The sequence below is a fragment of the Ammospiza nelsoni genome, chromosome 4 (assembly GCF_027579445.1).
Source record: "Ammospiza nelsoni isolate bAmmNel1 chromosome 4, bAmmNel1.pri, whole genome shotgun sequence".
Classification (NCBI taxonomy): Eukaryota; Metazoa; Chordata; class Aves; order Passeriformes; family Passerellidae; genus Ammospiza; species Ammospiza nelsoni.
The window spans coordinates 60,771,774-60,786,258 of NC_080636.1; the positions used below are offsets into that span (position 1 = coordinate 60,771,774).

Sequence of the window (14,485 nt, forward strand, 5' to 3'; positions counted from 1 at the left end):
TGCCCCACTACAAAAATTATGGGGAAAACATTTGTCCTGGCACAACCAGGCTGTCATGGTAATCCTTTCCTGCCTAAGACCAGTTCAGGACTACCCTCTCCAAGGAGAGTCATAGCTATTGTCAGCATTACTCTGGTTTCTCCATTTACCCACTGTTGCACTGCAGGCAGACACTGCAGCTCCTCTTTAATCTGCCAAGGATGACACTGATCCAAGCTAATGGATGAGGTCCCTTCATTTGATGAGAGGCTTTGAGGCTGTAGCCTGAGTTTTCAATCCCACTGCTGGCATAGTGAGAAAGAAGTTGCAGGTAGTAATGGCCATGAGGTTGCCAACTGCTGTACACTTCAGAAACTTGGAAAGAACTTCTGAGAAAACTGGCACCACTGGCATTTTCCATCCTTTTTTAAAAAAATTAATCAACTACAAAAACCATCTGTCTGCTACTGCTACCAGCAACCAGTGCAGTGGAAAAGGCCATAAACATCTTAGGAACCTCCATTCCAAACTGCTCTAAAAAAGCTGGCTAAGCTGCAGTTCGACTCTGGAGGTACCTGATGCCTCCAGGACCTTTCCTGCTTGGTGTTATGTTCTCCAGGTGCCTCAGGTGGAACCTTTCCCATTTTTACCCTCATCCTCACATGACTAAGCAACCTAGCTGTTAGCATGGAACTAAGTGAAACACATCAAGGTCTTCAAACAGTGCTGTTTGCCCCTGAAGTCCTTAGCAACAGTAGATCTTGGTGTCCCCAAAATGAAGTGTAGCAGTTGTCTGTGCAAACCTTTTCAAAGGCATATTTAAGTCTGAATGGACCTGGGAGATTTTGTTAACAATGTGGTACCTACTCCCATAAATAGCGATTCCCTCAGAAAAGGGGAAAAAGACCCCAAACTCAAGACACAACGTATTAAAAGGCCCAACTACTGCTTTTGCCCAGTTGTAGGCATTCTCAGAAAATGCTAGCTGCATACTGAAATGATTATGTTCGCACAAAATGAAGACACAGCTGCCTCTGCCTCTTAAAGAATAGCTGGAAGAAGAAAAAAAGCCCTTCTTTTTCATTAAACATCTTAGACTATTCACCAAGTGAGAGGATATTTCTTCTGATACTGAAGGGAATACAAGATGAGAATGTTCCATCTCTGAAAGAGCTCATGCTATACATCTTTGTTTTCTTTCAGTTTAATTTATCTCTGAGCAAAATAAAAATAATAGCAATAATTCTGTATTAATTGGCCCAGATGAGATGCATGAAAATTCCTGGATTTTCCTCTTGTTCTCCCAGATCAGGTTGTGTAGTCACAGCAACCAGGGGCATGGGTGAGTCCTTTAATGCATAGATAGGCCTCAGATAGGGCTCAGTGTCCTGTGGGGCTTTACAGCCCAAAGCCCTTCACTGTGTCCCCACTTGTGGGATCTCAGCACCTCAGGACTGAGGTGCAGAGTGACCGAGACCACCCTTGGGGGGCTCGGGAGTCCTGGAATGTTGCCAGAAGTGTCTGGTGGCTGGACTTTGATCCTACACAGGAGACGACACCTGTATGAGGATGGGAGGATTTCACTGGGGTAAATGGTGAAGGGATAAGTTAATTAGAGTGTGAGACACAGGGTTTAGGATTTCTGTACACGGGGGGTCTAAAGAAGTAAGATGGAGGAATTGGGGCGTGTCCTGTCCTTCTTCTTCTTCTTCTTCTTGGCCTCCATCTTCTGTGGTGATGGTGGCACTTTGGGATTGGTTATTACTAAAAGTGCACTGGTCAATAAGGGTAAAAGGTATTGGGGAAAAATGATAAATATTGTATACGTAACTTCGAGTATAAAGATAGGTGACCGCCCCAGGGGCTCGCAATGTGCTCATGGCTGGCTGCTGAGCAGACCTCTGTCAGGCCAAGAGAAAATCTTTTAGATGAACAACTAATAAACACTGAGACCGAGAAAAAACCTGAAGCCTCTTTTCGTCCTTTGGAGTGTGGGCTGCCCAAGGCCACCCCGAGCATAAAACAGCCGAGAAACCGACACCCACTTACCTAGCTCATCTCAGAGATGTCTGTCCCTGGATCACATCCTGGGACAGATATCCTTATGCCCCATGGATGTAACCATGGGGAGAAGTAAAGGTCTTTCTGCTAAGTCCACCCCTGCATTTTGCAAAGCCAGGCATGAATTTAAAATGTTCATCAGCAGTCCCTCAAGCAGATGCTAGTGTGTCACAGATGGACTATAGACAGACCACAGGCCAATCCTCACTAAATTATTTGCAGGTTTCTCTTGTAGATCAACGGTTGGCAGGAGGCTTTCCAAGACTGACTAATGTACTGTATGCATTGTCTTGTGGATAATGAATTGATTCACATCTGTGCTTAATACTTTTGTGCCTTTCAGAAATTCCCTGCATTCCACAGATGTGAAATGAGACCCTTCAGATGTGAACAGTGCTTTTGAATTTCATTCACAGCTAAAGAGGTTAATAACTTGATGACCACGAGGAAACCACTTATAAAACAAACCTTCTTTGCCTTTTAGATTAAATAATGCAATTTAGTAGTAGTGGTCATCATATAAAATATGTGTTGGTCATTATTTTTCTGATGGAAAACCAGTATTAAGGGATCCATATCCCATACTGGTACATGTTGCATTACAGTGCTGGATATTTATACAGCAGCTATCAGAGTTTTGTAAGTCCTTGCTGGTGGTTCCCATTCTGCTTATTAAGGGAGCTCAGAGTTTTTGTTTCAGGTAACTCCAGTTATTATATTAGGACTGTCAAGAGCAAGTTGAAGAAACCTGGGTTAGAGACAGGAGGGAAAACTTGGGCAATGAATATTGTAAATTATACAAACTGTAGCCTGCAATTTCTTCACAAATGCTAAAGCAGGAGGAGATTTGTGGATGTTGAAATCTGTGCTAGGAATAGGTCACTTCTTGCCTTGAGACAGAGGACATGCTCTAAAGGGTACTTTGAATTCTTTTCAAGGCCATATGCTAATATTTTTCATTAATAATTGAATTTAGCTCAATCTCATTTCCAGGTAAGAGCTGCTGAGCCATAGAGTGGAGCAGAAAAAGCAATATGACACAAGACTTCAACAGCCCATCGTGTTCTCTACCATCCATGAGTATATACCCTACATGACTGCAAGCAGGTCATCACTTTTGGCCTACACTGAGGCTAATTTTTGGGGCAGAGTAAGTCTGCACACTCAAGGTGAAGACATTTTCTTGCTGTTGTCCAAATATTCTTAGAGGGATTTGTTTAAGTCAAAGTATAATTGGGTACCTTTGATTCAGATAATGAATATGCAGTGCAGTTCTTTACAACAGACTGCATTAACACTGTATCTCTTTCTCTTGTTTCCTTTATATTATTCCACTGTGGAAGCCAAAACAAAAAATTTTACTGCAAAAGGCTGGGTAGTACCACAAGACCTTGGCAGCAGGTACTGAGGTCTACTGGCACAATTCCCACTGGATTTCCAGATCTGGCAAATTACTACTTTATCTATGTCAGAATTTTTCAATATTTTTAATATTGTTAGGTTGTTTTTTTTTTTTTTCAGTCATAGTGAGGCTCGTTCCAGAAATTATGCATGTTTCAGATTAGTGCATATGAAATAGTTTTTTCTGTTGTCCTTTCATGGTCCTCTAGAAGTAACTCTCCACCCTTCTGGGTTGAAAACTGCTTATCTGCATGTATATCTGCACTGGGTTGGGTGTGCTCTTTTTACCAGGAATAAACAATCTCAGGGAATGAATAAGCTGTCACAAGCAGCTTTCGAAATAAAGAGCAAAGTCATGGAAAGCTCAGAGCTAAAAAGGTTCTTTATATCAATGCTCATATTCATGGTTCATAAAAATCTAATTCAGAATGTTAGTTTACACTCCTCAACTCCCCCCAGAAAAATCCATTCAGACACTGTGCATTTGTCATTTGTGAGCCAAACGCTGACAACCCTGGTAATATCCCATCTCACAGTCCAAGAAAAATCAACTTTTATCTTAGGAAAAATTATTTCACATATCTAAAATACTGATTTTTTTTTTGGTGGAGTTATGTTTGTGGCGCTGTGCTATATTACAGTTAGTACAGCAATCTGTCCCTTGATGGTTTTGTGTTCCTCTTAAACAGGCTCAAAGAAAATAAAAGCAATGCCTGTGATGCCTCAATGCTGAGGTTATGGAAAGACCAACTTCCAAATGATAGTGAATTAAAAGGAAGATTCCTGCCACATATTTTTTATTTGTTAGCATATTTCTCTATGAAAGACAAGAGCTCTTTTCTGCCCAAGTCCTGTGGCCACTCATGCAGAGGGTCCCTGACTCAAGGGGTCTATATGTGAGCAGGGAAGGCAGATGGGTGGGAAGGCAATGGAGGTGCTGGTGCCAAGCAGCCACAGCTGGAGCGGCCACTGCATCCCAGTGGCCTCCCTGGAAAAGCAAAGCTGCTGGCCTTCCCTGAAGACATCACCTTTAACTCAAGCCAAATATTTATTTAGGTTGATTTCCTTATCTGGAAGATGTGGGGAAAAGCCAAGGGGATCCAGGGGGACCAAACATTAAAACAGCTCCTTTTTTTTCCAGAAAAGGACAAAATAATATACTTGCAGTGCTAGATTTTTTTAAAAATCTATCCTGCATAATTATTATGGCAAAATATTAATTGTGCAGTCTGTTCTTTTACATATTACTTATCAATGGGATTTTTTAGCCATTGGTCCCTAAGATAAGCTCACTTTGGCATGCTGGAATTATTGGTGCCCACTACAAGCAGAGAATAAAATGGGAATATTCTACAATCAGTGATGGACTACAAAACAGCAGGGAAGGAAAATGCAGGTAGCTGATCTGGGAAGGTGATCCACACTCTATTCTTGCTCCCAAATTTGTCAGAAAATCTGCCTTAAAAGCTCCTTCAGACAGGCATGTAGGAACAGCTTTTGGCTCTGCTATTAGTCCAGCTTGTGTCAGGCTTGATGTCCCTGGGAGAGGTGTGAGGGGCAGCAGGATGCACGACTGGAGGGATGTCCATATGTGTGTGTATGCAGAGTATTTCTTCCTCAGATCTGCAACCAAACAAAGCTCTGAAGCCTAAAAGCCACAAGAGTCCAGGTTGTAGACAAAGGTGTGTCCTGTACCAAACAGAGAGTTTTCTCACCACAGAAGACAGCTCTTTAAGCAGGCTGGAGAGACCCCTGGCCAGTCAGCCGTGTACAGCTGCAAAAGCTGTCCAAAGCAGGTCCAGATGCTCCCTACTGAAGTTTCAGGCAATGTCCTACAATAGCCCCCAAAGCAGAGGAACTGAAAGGAAGGAGTTCCAGAGGCAGGGTGGTAGCCCAAGCTAAGCAAATAACTGTTTTGTTTGACATTCTGCCCAAGGCTCATAATTGAAATAAAAAGCTGTGACCTGTAAGAAACCCTGGGTGTGGTGGAAAGTGCTTCCTGGGCTGGGGGAAACGGGTGAGCCGCCCTGTCAGCTGCCTGGGGCATGGGTGAGCAAATACATGGCCCCTGGCTGAAAAGTGATTATCATGGGAAATATTTTGCATGAATTCATACTTGATGATTTTCAGCATTACTCAGGTATTTTTGTTTTGAGGTCTTGGTAGAAATTTGTTCTTAAGGGAACAAGTTTTATTCTGTGAGAATAATCCTATGAAATCAAGTTGCTGATGCTTTAGCACAAGCAAAGTTTCACTCAGAAGGCTTAAATTTTCCAAATTAAAATTTCCCAATAAACTTAAATTTCCCATAAGTTTAATTCAGCATGGCAGAGTCCACTGATGAGGGGACAAGTCATTTTCTGGAGTGTGCAAGTCCTGTTGAATCAAGATGATGCAATGTGAAAGGCTCCAGAAACAGAGCTTCTCAATATGCTGTCAGTGTGCTGTGAATACAGCACAAGGCAGTGCACATTTGAGAGCAAATATAGATGCATGGCCCTGGCTCACAAAGTACATTTAAACAACATAATTTATTATCTGAGCTATGGCTGACAACAATCTGTTCCCCTGTTTCAGCCAGATTTTCAAACTTCACTGAGCTCCACCTCACGTGCCCATCTCATGCTGATGGTGTCTCACTTTGGAGACTGTGGGAAATGTTTCAGGGTAGCTTACATAGGATGCAGCAGCAGCATCATTACAATTTGTAAAAGGGATTGTTTTAATCCAGGGAACAATAGAAACATCCTACAAATGGTGAGCATCTGGTCCAAAGAACAAATCTCTAACATTACATTATCACTACTGTGAACTGTGAAACAGGAGTCCACTTTAGTAGTCCTCAGCAGTACTTTTTTTCTGGTAAATGTTGCACTGTTGGTAAATGGAGTGTATATTTATGGAATAGCTTTGTTTTTGATGGGAACAGTGTGGCTCTGATGAGGCTCATGTCTGCAAACTGAGAATTTCATTGGGGTATTTGAAGATTATGAGCCATAATGTTTCATTATTAGGTGCCTTTATATATGTGCAAATTGGCAATATGACAGTCTTTCACTTAGTGAACTGATACTGAGGGTGATCTCATTGTTTTCTCATGATTTATCAAGGAATTAGAATCCTAAACAGTGGTAAAAGGCATTCAAAAGTATTTGACCTTGACCAAATCATGGCTTGCAGTTTAATTTTATTTTTCATTCCTTGAAGAGACCTGATAAACCAGATAAACTGGTCCTGAGTTTTGCACCTGCTGTAACTTACTGTTTGGTCCTATTTGGAATTTCTGTTGTGCCTTTGTGAGATACCCAAGCACAACTGTGCCAGTTTACCCAGCATAGCCTGTTCCCTTCACTGCTCCAGTATGAAGTGTCTGCTGTTCCCAAATTCAATGACTTTCAGAACACTTCAAGAGAATACATTTTCTTGAAAAGAAAAAGAGAGGAAGTCAACAGTGTCCTGTATTAAATTGTTTGTGCTCCAGTTACAGATGCCTCCTGTGGAGTGCGTCCTCAGCTTTTCTCAGACAGGGCAATTTAAGGGAGATTTCTTATCCCTGGGACCTCGAGAGAGTCACAACTTTTGATGTTTGCATTTTTTCTGTGCAAAACAATAAACTGGAGAACAAGCTCCAGCCTTGAGCAATCTCACAAGCTCCCCACCTGTTACCAACATGATTATGTTAACGAGCCCTAATTGCCCAGAAAAGCCCCACGTGGGACCTCCACCCACACATCCTACCCGGGATCTCCAGTGAAGGTCAGGACTGCATCCCTCTTTCTTCTTTGTGAGCACAAATTTCTCCACTGCTTGGAACCCCAGGGGTGCCTGGCACCTTGCCCTGTTGAGGGCCACCAGAGGAGCGGCCCTGCCCAGTGCCCAGGTACTGTGGGGGACAGGGTGCTGGTGATCAGGTGTGTGACTGGTGCTGGGGGCGCTGCAGCCTGGCAGCTCTGTGTCCTTCACTCAGGCAGGGCAAGGGAGGGAGAGCATCACTGAGCAGCAGCAAAAAAGCAGTTTGGTGCCATCCCTGGATGGCATCCTTTTCTTCTGTTGTGTCTGACACCCTTCTCAGCTTTGTGTTACCTGCAAACTTGCTGAGGGTGCTCTTGATCTCGCTGTCTGGGTTGTTTTGTTGATAAAGATATTAATGAGTGCCACTCCCAAGGCAGAGCCCTGAGGGACACTACTTGTCACCAGCCCCCACCTGGACATAGAGCCATTGACCAAATACTTTCTCCACTGAATAGTCCATCCACCAAATACCTGTCTCTCCAATTTGGAGGTAAGGCTGTCATGTGGGACTGTGTCAGAAGCCCCACAGAAATCTGGGTAGACAATACAGCTTGGTCCTCCCTTGCTGGCTGTTGATGTCACTCCCTTGTAGGAGGCTGCCAGATTGTTCAGGTGTGATCTGCCCTTGGTAAAGCTGTGCTGGCTCTTGCTGGTCATCTCCTTGTCCCATGTGTGCCTTAGTATGGCTTCCATGAAGATCTGCTCCATGATCTTCCCAGACACAGAGGCCAGGCTCACCTCTCTGTAGCTCTTCATATCTTCCTTTTTTCCCTTTTCAAAAATAGAAGAGTGGTTTCCCTTTTTTCAGTCAGGACCTTGCCTGACTGCCATGACCCTTCAAATAGGATGGAGTATGGCCTGTCAACAGCATCAGCCAGTTCCCCTGAACTGGGAAGTTGGTGGAAGAATCTGGAAAGGGATTTGACTGTCCCTGTATTTTTGGTCAAACAGAACTTTGAATCCTATTTTAAAAAACCCCAAAGGCCGTGTTTTGCATTATAGACTCAGCCCTTGTGTATTGCTCCCCTGAGTAAAAATGAAATTGGCTCCCCAGAGTATCCCACTGGTACAATCTTACGTTCAAGCCTTGCATCTTTGCTTGCCACTTAATGCACCTGGCAAACCATGGTGGCTGCTCTTTATATTTTCAGATGAGTACAGATTGTTAGATGTAGATTGTTGGCTTGGCTCTTGCCTTTTTTAAAATTTATTTTTTATTATTTCCTTGCCATAAAGCCTTTTATTTTATTTTTTTCTTCCCTACACACAGACTTTTTAATTTACGTTTTCTTTCATCTGGAATCTCAAGGCCTTTGATTCATATTTGCTCTTTGTTTTGATGTACGGAAAAAGCTTAAGACATACTTGGCTCTAATAGCTGTACAAATTCAAACCCTGGTAAGGAAGAGAAATATTTGAAACCAAGTCAATCCTGATCTATTTAAAGATTACATTTACCCATAGATATCAAATAAAAAATAAAATCATCATCTATATTTTATTACTAGATCCTAAAATAATAAAATCAGCTGTAGTTTACATGCTTGTTGGGTGACATTGGGTGTTAGGGAGGAGAGAAAGCTGAGGTTTGCTTCCAAAGGATTCTTGTGAAGTGACTTTGAAACATGGCTTAAAGGGTAATTGCTTTTCCATCATAAAACTTTTAAAGGAGAGTGATTTTCCAGGTGTTTGATAAACACTTTGTTAAATAATATGTCTAACATAAAAGGTTCCATGAAAACCTGTGTTTTTCAGAAACTAAGCATTGCAAAGAGAGAGGAAAAAACCCAGCTCCTCCTATGTTGTAACACCTCAACCAGAAAAATGTAAGGGGCTGTAACCAGAGAGTTACAGGGGTCCACCATTTACCCATTATTGACTGCATTCAGGGGGAAGTCAAGAGGCAATAGTAACAGCTTGAAATTTTAGGGCACAGATATTAATAGATTAATTTTTTTCTCTTTAGCACTGTTCACAAAAAATAATCTCCAATTGTAAAAATGCATGTAGCTTTCCCCAGTCTGGAAAGTAAAAAGGAAAACCCAAATATGCATATTTTTAAATTCTTTCTCTGCAATGTGTTACTACTTTGAAACAGCTCCTCACACAAGTAGCAATTTTTCTAAGTCATGATGCTTATAAATAAATGCATTAATAATAGAAGTCTTCTAATGCTTTAATAATAGACATCTTCAACTTGTAGTTGTGGGATGGTGCCTTTTTTCCTTTCTGGGAATGGTTTAAATCTTCTGTCCTTTGTTCAAAATATAAAATGAATCCAAACTATGGATGTGCCATTTCTGGATTTACAACCACACATTTCTGCTATCTCTAAAACTTCAAAGGGTTAATGCTGAAGACGTAGATAAACTTTTTCCTGGATAGATTTGTGGAAAAAGGTGTGGGTGTTTTGTACAAAAGAAAACTGGATCCTCTGGTTGAAAGGGAGAATAAAAAAAAGTCTTTTCCTCCAGTGTGGTGTATCTTCCTGAGACCTACTTTAATCCCACAGGAATATCTGTTTTCAGGAGTAAAAAGAAAGTCTGTGGGAGGCAGTGAAGGACACAACTCAGCCAACAGGACAGTCTTTCTTGTTTTCAGTATTTCCATCCTCTGAGCTTTACCTCTGGTGGTTAGTGCTTTCTGTGCTCAGTATAAATGTGTCTGCTGAGGAAAACTCACGGAATACCCTTTTGTGCTGTTTCCCTTCCATTTCAGTCCCTCAAATGGGGCTTTGGTGGGGCTCAGATGCTGCCCATAACCTCCCATCCACTACTTAAACCTTACAAGGGCTGCTCCACCACAAGGGCTTGTGGGTTGAAAAGGGCTGAGTAGGAAGTGATTTGTAGGCTGCATTTCCATGTTGTAAAACACTTTCCAGAACTAGCAGGAGCTGATGCTCTATGGGATAACTCCTCTTTCACTTTGGGAGCTGGAAATAAAATGAAGAGATCTCATATATGTTCTCTTTGTGATGGATGGTGATGAAAGGCACTGTCCCTTGTGTGCTGCTGCTTCTTATTGTTATTACAAAAATAGCATTATGAAAAGGTTTAAAGGGGGTTTCTGTTACTCTGATGCAAGAACGGTTGTATTTCACTAGAAGCAATTCTTCCTCTGCATTATGCATTTGTGCATGCATGACACTGCCTGAATGCTTGCAGGTAGCCTGGATGTGTTTATCAGTTTTGATAACCAACCCTGTAAAAACCTTTTATCTGCCTAAACAAAATGAAATAAACATCAGATTTAGCTGATGCCACCATACTGGTACCAGGAGAAGAGTGAAGAAACATGTTTCCATGATATGTCTTGTTTTACCCAAAAGTTGCGTGGAAGCTACTAAATCATTATTCTCTATGCAAGAGTTTGTGGTGCCCAGGGCCTGGAAAAAGCTGCTTCAGGGTAAATAGTTTGGTAAGAATGAAGGAGAGCAGGGGATGGAGGTAAATAGACTGACTATCAGGCAAGGAAGTAACTTGTTGCTGGAAAAATAGTTCCCAGAGTGGCAGCTGCTCCCTTCTTGCTGTGTTCTGCTTCCAGCAGCATCAGGACATGCAGTGATACAACTAACTGTGGTCCATGCTTGGGTTTGGAGATGCCTGTGTCCTGCTGATCTGCTGAGAAACATATTAGTTTAGCAAGCATTCATTAGTAGTGACTGCCAACATTTATGCCTATTTACAACTTTTATCTGCTAAGACACATTTAGGACTCTGAGGAGTTTTTACTACTGTCACCTTGGCAGCATGAGGAGACCATTTTCAGTTTCATTATGTACTTATTGTGAAATAAGAGATCTCCATTATAGGTGGCTTTCTAGCTAAGTACTATACTGAAAATTAAAAAAAAATCCCACTTAATTTTCCACCAGACATATATCCTGCTATTTTTTGGCTTGGGTCTCAGAACACAGAAGAAAAATAACTGTAATCCACTTTCCATGTAGTGTCTTCATGTTTCTTAGAGAGTTTGGGTAAATTCACTGGTGGTTCTCCCATTCCTTATCTATGCCAACAACTCTAACTTTTGTTATCCAGTTGCTCTAAGGTCCTGAATCTGAGGATGTTTCTTTGCATGGCTTTTGGTAAAAAGGAGCTATTTGAGTTTACTCAGTCCAGCCTTTCAATAAAGCACCCTAAGCCCAAGCAGTGCCCTGAAATCCTGGTTGGATGTGTGGTCCCATCTCCAGCAGCCTTTATAGAGGGCATAATGACATGGGGAGCTGCAGCACAGTCCAGGAGAGTGGTTGGGGTAAAAGGTCCTGGTGGGAAGCTCAGGATCTCTCTCATAGGAAGTCAGGGTAGGACAGGAAATGTTTCCCTGGTTCCTCTTGAAATTTATGGAATAACTGGATTGGCTGGACCAGGAAAAGACAGACAATGTCTCCAGCCTCTAGCTGAGAGCTTCAGTCAGAGTGCAAAGGGTCCTTTCTCAAATGATGTTTTTATTTGTATCTCTTACATCCCCTACAATTTTCAGTATACAATTACACTAAGTGGTGATTTTTTTTCTGTGTGTGTTACTTTAATAGTATTTACCCCTGGGTCATTTGGTTACCGTTTTTATGATGGAAAATTGGTTTTAAAGTTTTCTCTTTCCTCCTGATAGCATTACAAAAATTTAAGTGCTTTTATTATGATATTTTTCTTTATTTTAGAAGAGAAACTGTAATAGGAACATTTGGCCAAATGACTGGCTTCTCAAAGTTTGAATATGTAGTCAAGCTGTGGAGAGGAGAATATGCAATGATGAATATTTTCAATCTGAGTAGTGTGAAGGCATGGAAAAGCCAAGGTTATGAAGGGGATGTGGTGGCTGGTTCCTGGATGCATAAACTGTTTTAAACATTTTCTTGCTAGTAAACTTAATTTTTTTTTTATAATGAACTGAAGAGAAATTTTCCTTTTTATGGACATTCAGCCCGTTGGCTTTCACCTGATGTAGTGCTCTGTCATTAACTCATCCAAGGACTCACTCTTTGGAGCCTCATCAGGAGAAAGGCAGAATCCTAAACCTCTGGAAATCATCTCTGCAGTGCGGGAGAATAGCAGTCCAGCGGATTGTGTGACATGGCAGGTCTTGAAAGCACAGCACATCAAGGAAGGAAAGGAAGGAGTTCCATAACTTCAAGGGCATTTGGCTGTTATTTTTAGAGTTATTTGACTGACAGATCACTATGCAACAGTGATGTGTATGGGGAAAGCAAGTGAAATAGTGCTGGAGATGGTTATAGTCTGATGTAACTCCAGTGTGATGACAATTCCCTGGCTCTCAGTGGATTTTTATCCCTGACATGCAATGTTCTACTTGTCAGCTTTCTTTTGTTTTCTGTGGCTTGTTTCTCCTTGCTTTCCACACCACACAACAGTGAGCAAATGAAAAGGATCCTTTTATGAGTTAATGAATGCCTTTTGTGGTTTTACATATTCCAGTTTGGATATAGGACAAATACTTTGTATGGCTTTGTATGCTGTGGCAGGCAAAATGGGTACCTGCAAATAAAAGGGGACCTAATTTAAGATAAGGTGAGACTCTGTTCTTTCCCACTGCAAGAATGAAAAAGTCTCTCAGCATGGGACTTCCTTGCCTTGGGTGGGTCCCTGGTGTAGAAATCCACTGTTTTCTTACTCCCATTTTTCCGTCAAGTCTGACATAGAAAAGGCAAAACATGACCAAAGGAAGATCCCAACAAGGAAATGTACCTTTTCCTATGCAAACTCAGCAGATCTCATCAGGCTGTCACCAGGCAGCTGTATGGCCTGCTGGATAAAAGTAAAATAGCTTGAACAGTTTTGTTCCAAGAACTTTTTATGGCTGCTTCAAGACTGAGCCCTGATCCTTGTTTTGATGTCTTAGGGAATACCAAGAACTTCTGCTGTCTTTGTGCGAAAGGTCAAATTTTATGCCCTGTGACAACACAGCTGCATTCAAGGAAAACTGCTGTTGTTATTGCATTAAATTGGTCATTTTATGCTCTCCAGAAGGTCCATCTCTTTTCAAGGGTTTAAATCCAAGAGGAAATCCCACTAAGATCAAATAACATTACAGAATAGGAAGAATAAGTATATATGCACACCCTATATAGACATGATGAACAGTAATCACAAAAAACAACTCTATTGTGCAAGTTTTAAACTAAGGAATTTTAAGAGGAAGAAAAAGCATAAAATATGCTCTGTAATAATGAAATTATTATAAAAGAATGATGACAGAGTTGCTTTTAATTAAAAAAAACACCTGTTGGATTAAGTTTCAAAGAAGTGATCAAAGAAAATACTAAGCAGAAAACAAGGGACACAGTAAGTATTTAGTAGATCAAAACATTTAAAATGTTTCTGAGAAGCATGAGATGTAAAAGAGGAAAAAAATCGGGGATTATGTTGGGATTATACTGAAACTTGACTAAAGGAGCAACACTCCTGAACAAATAACATTACATTAAAATAATTAGAGTTTAGAATATGAAATTGTTAAAGCTTGTTATCTCAGCTGTTTCTTTAAACTGAAAAAGGGATTAATCCATATTATAAAAATAGTTAGTGGTTCAGAGGGCAGAAGTTAGAAAATACTGCTGAAGTTTGGAGAAACAATAACAAAATCCAGAAGAAAGTACAGTCTGTGGTCCAAGTCCTTGGGAACCATGGGCATTGGAAGAGCTCTTTGTGCAAGTCCCTTTTCTGGGCTTGGGAGCAGTACTGCTATCAGCAAGGTGTATGTGGGTGCTTTGGGATGTATCCTAAATCCAGGATGTTTTGTCTGCAGTTTAAAACTGAGTGGTTTAACTGCAGTTAAAAACATCACAGGAAGCAGATTTATTTTCAATTGGAGGGTATTCCTCCCCACTGCTGTTGTCCTAGAGACAGTTCTCTGTTTTTCTTTTTTTTTTTCAAATTTCCTCTGAAGGTTTTTTGCACTGTAAACTTTGTTACACAGTGAAGATGTCTAGTGCTCAGTTCTGATGGCTTTCAAGCCCCATTTAAATCAATAGGGATTGTAAGTGCCAGAAATTCATAAGAGGACTCCAGCACACTGAAAACTTGTGGAGGATGTTATGGCTGACTGCTGGCTCCTCTTGCTGGTGAAAGATGCTGAGGCAGGCAGCCAGCCAGCCGCTCTCCCCAGGAGGGAGTTAGTCCCTGGATCTCAGTTTGGGAATGGCTGTCTGAAATAATTTTGTTCAAATATAGTGCCTTTTATGTTCTTTCCAATTCTCTGTCCCTCTCACAATTACCATTTCACATGGGAAACA

The 14,485-nt window shown here is 41.3% G+C and overlaps 1 protein-coding gene across 2 annotated transcripts in view; it reads left to right on the plus strand.

Annotated features, from left to right (window-relative positions):
• Positions 1–7,181: 7,181 nt before the first annotated feature.
• BMPR1B (bone morphogenetic protein receptor type 1B) overlaps positions 7,182–14,485 on the plus strand; it is a 241,410-nt gene continuing 234,106 nt past the window's right edge. Inside the window, exon 1 of one of the 2 annotated variants that reach the window (XM_059470647.1) lies at positions 7,182–7,321. The gene's annotated coding sequence lies outside the window, so the exon portion shown is untranslated. The remainder of the gene's footprint in view (positions 7,322–14,485) is intronic. The other variant, XM_059470648.1, reaches the window with a different exon arrangement.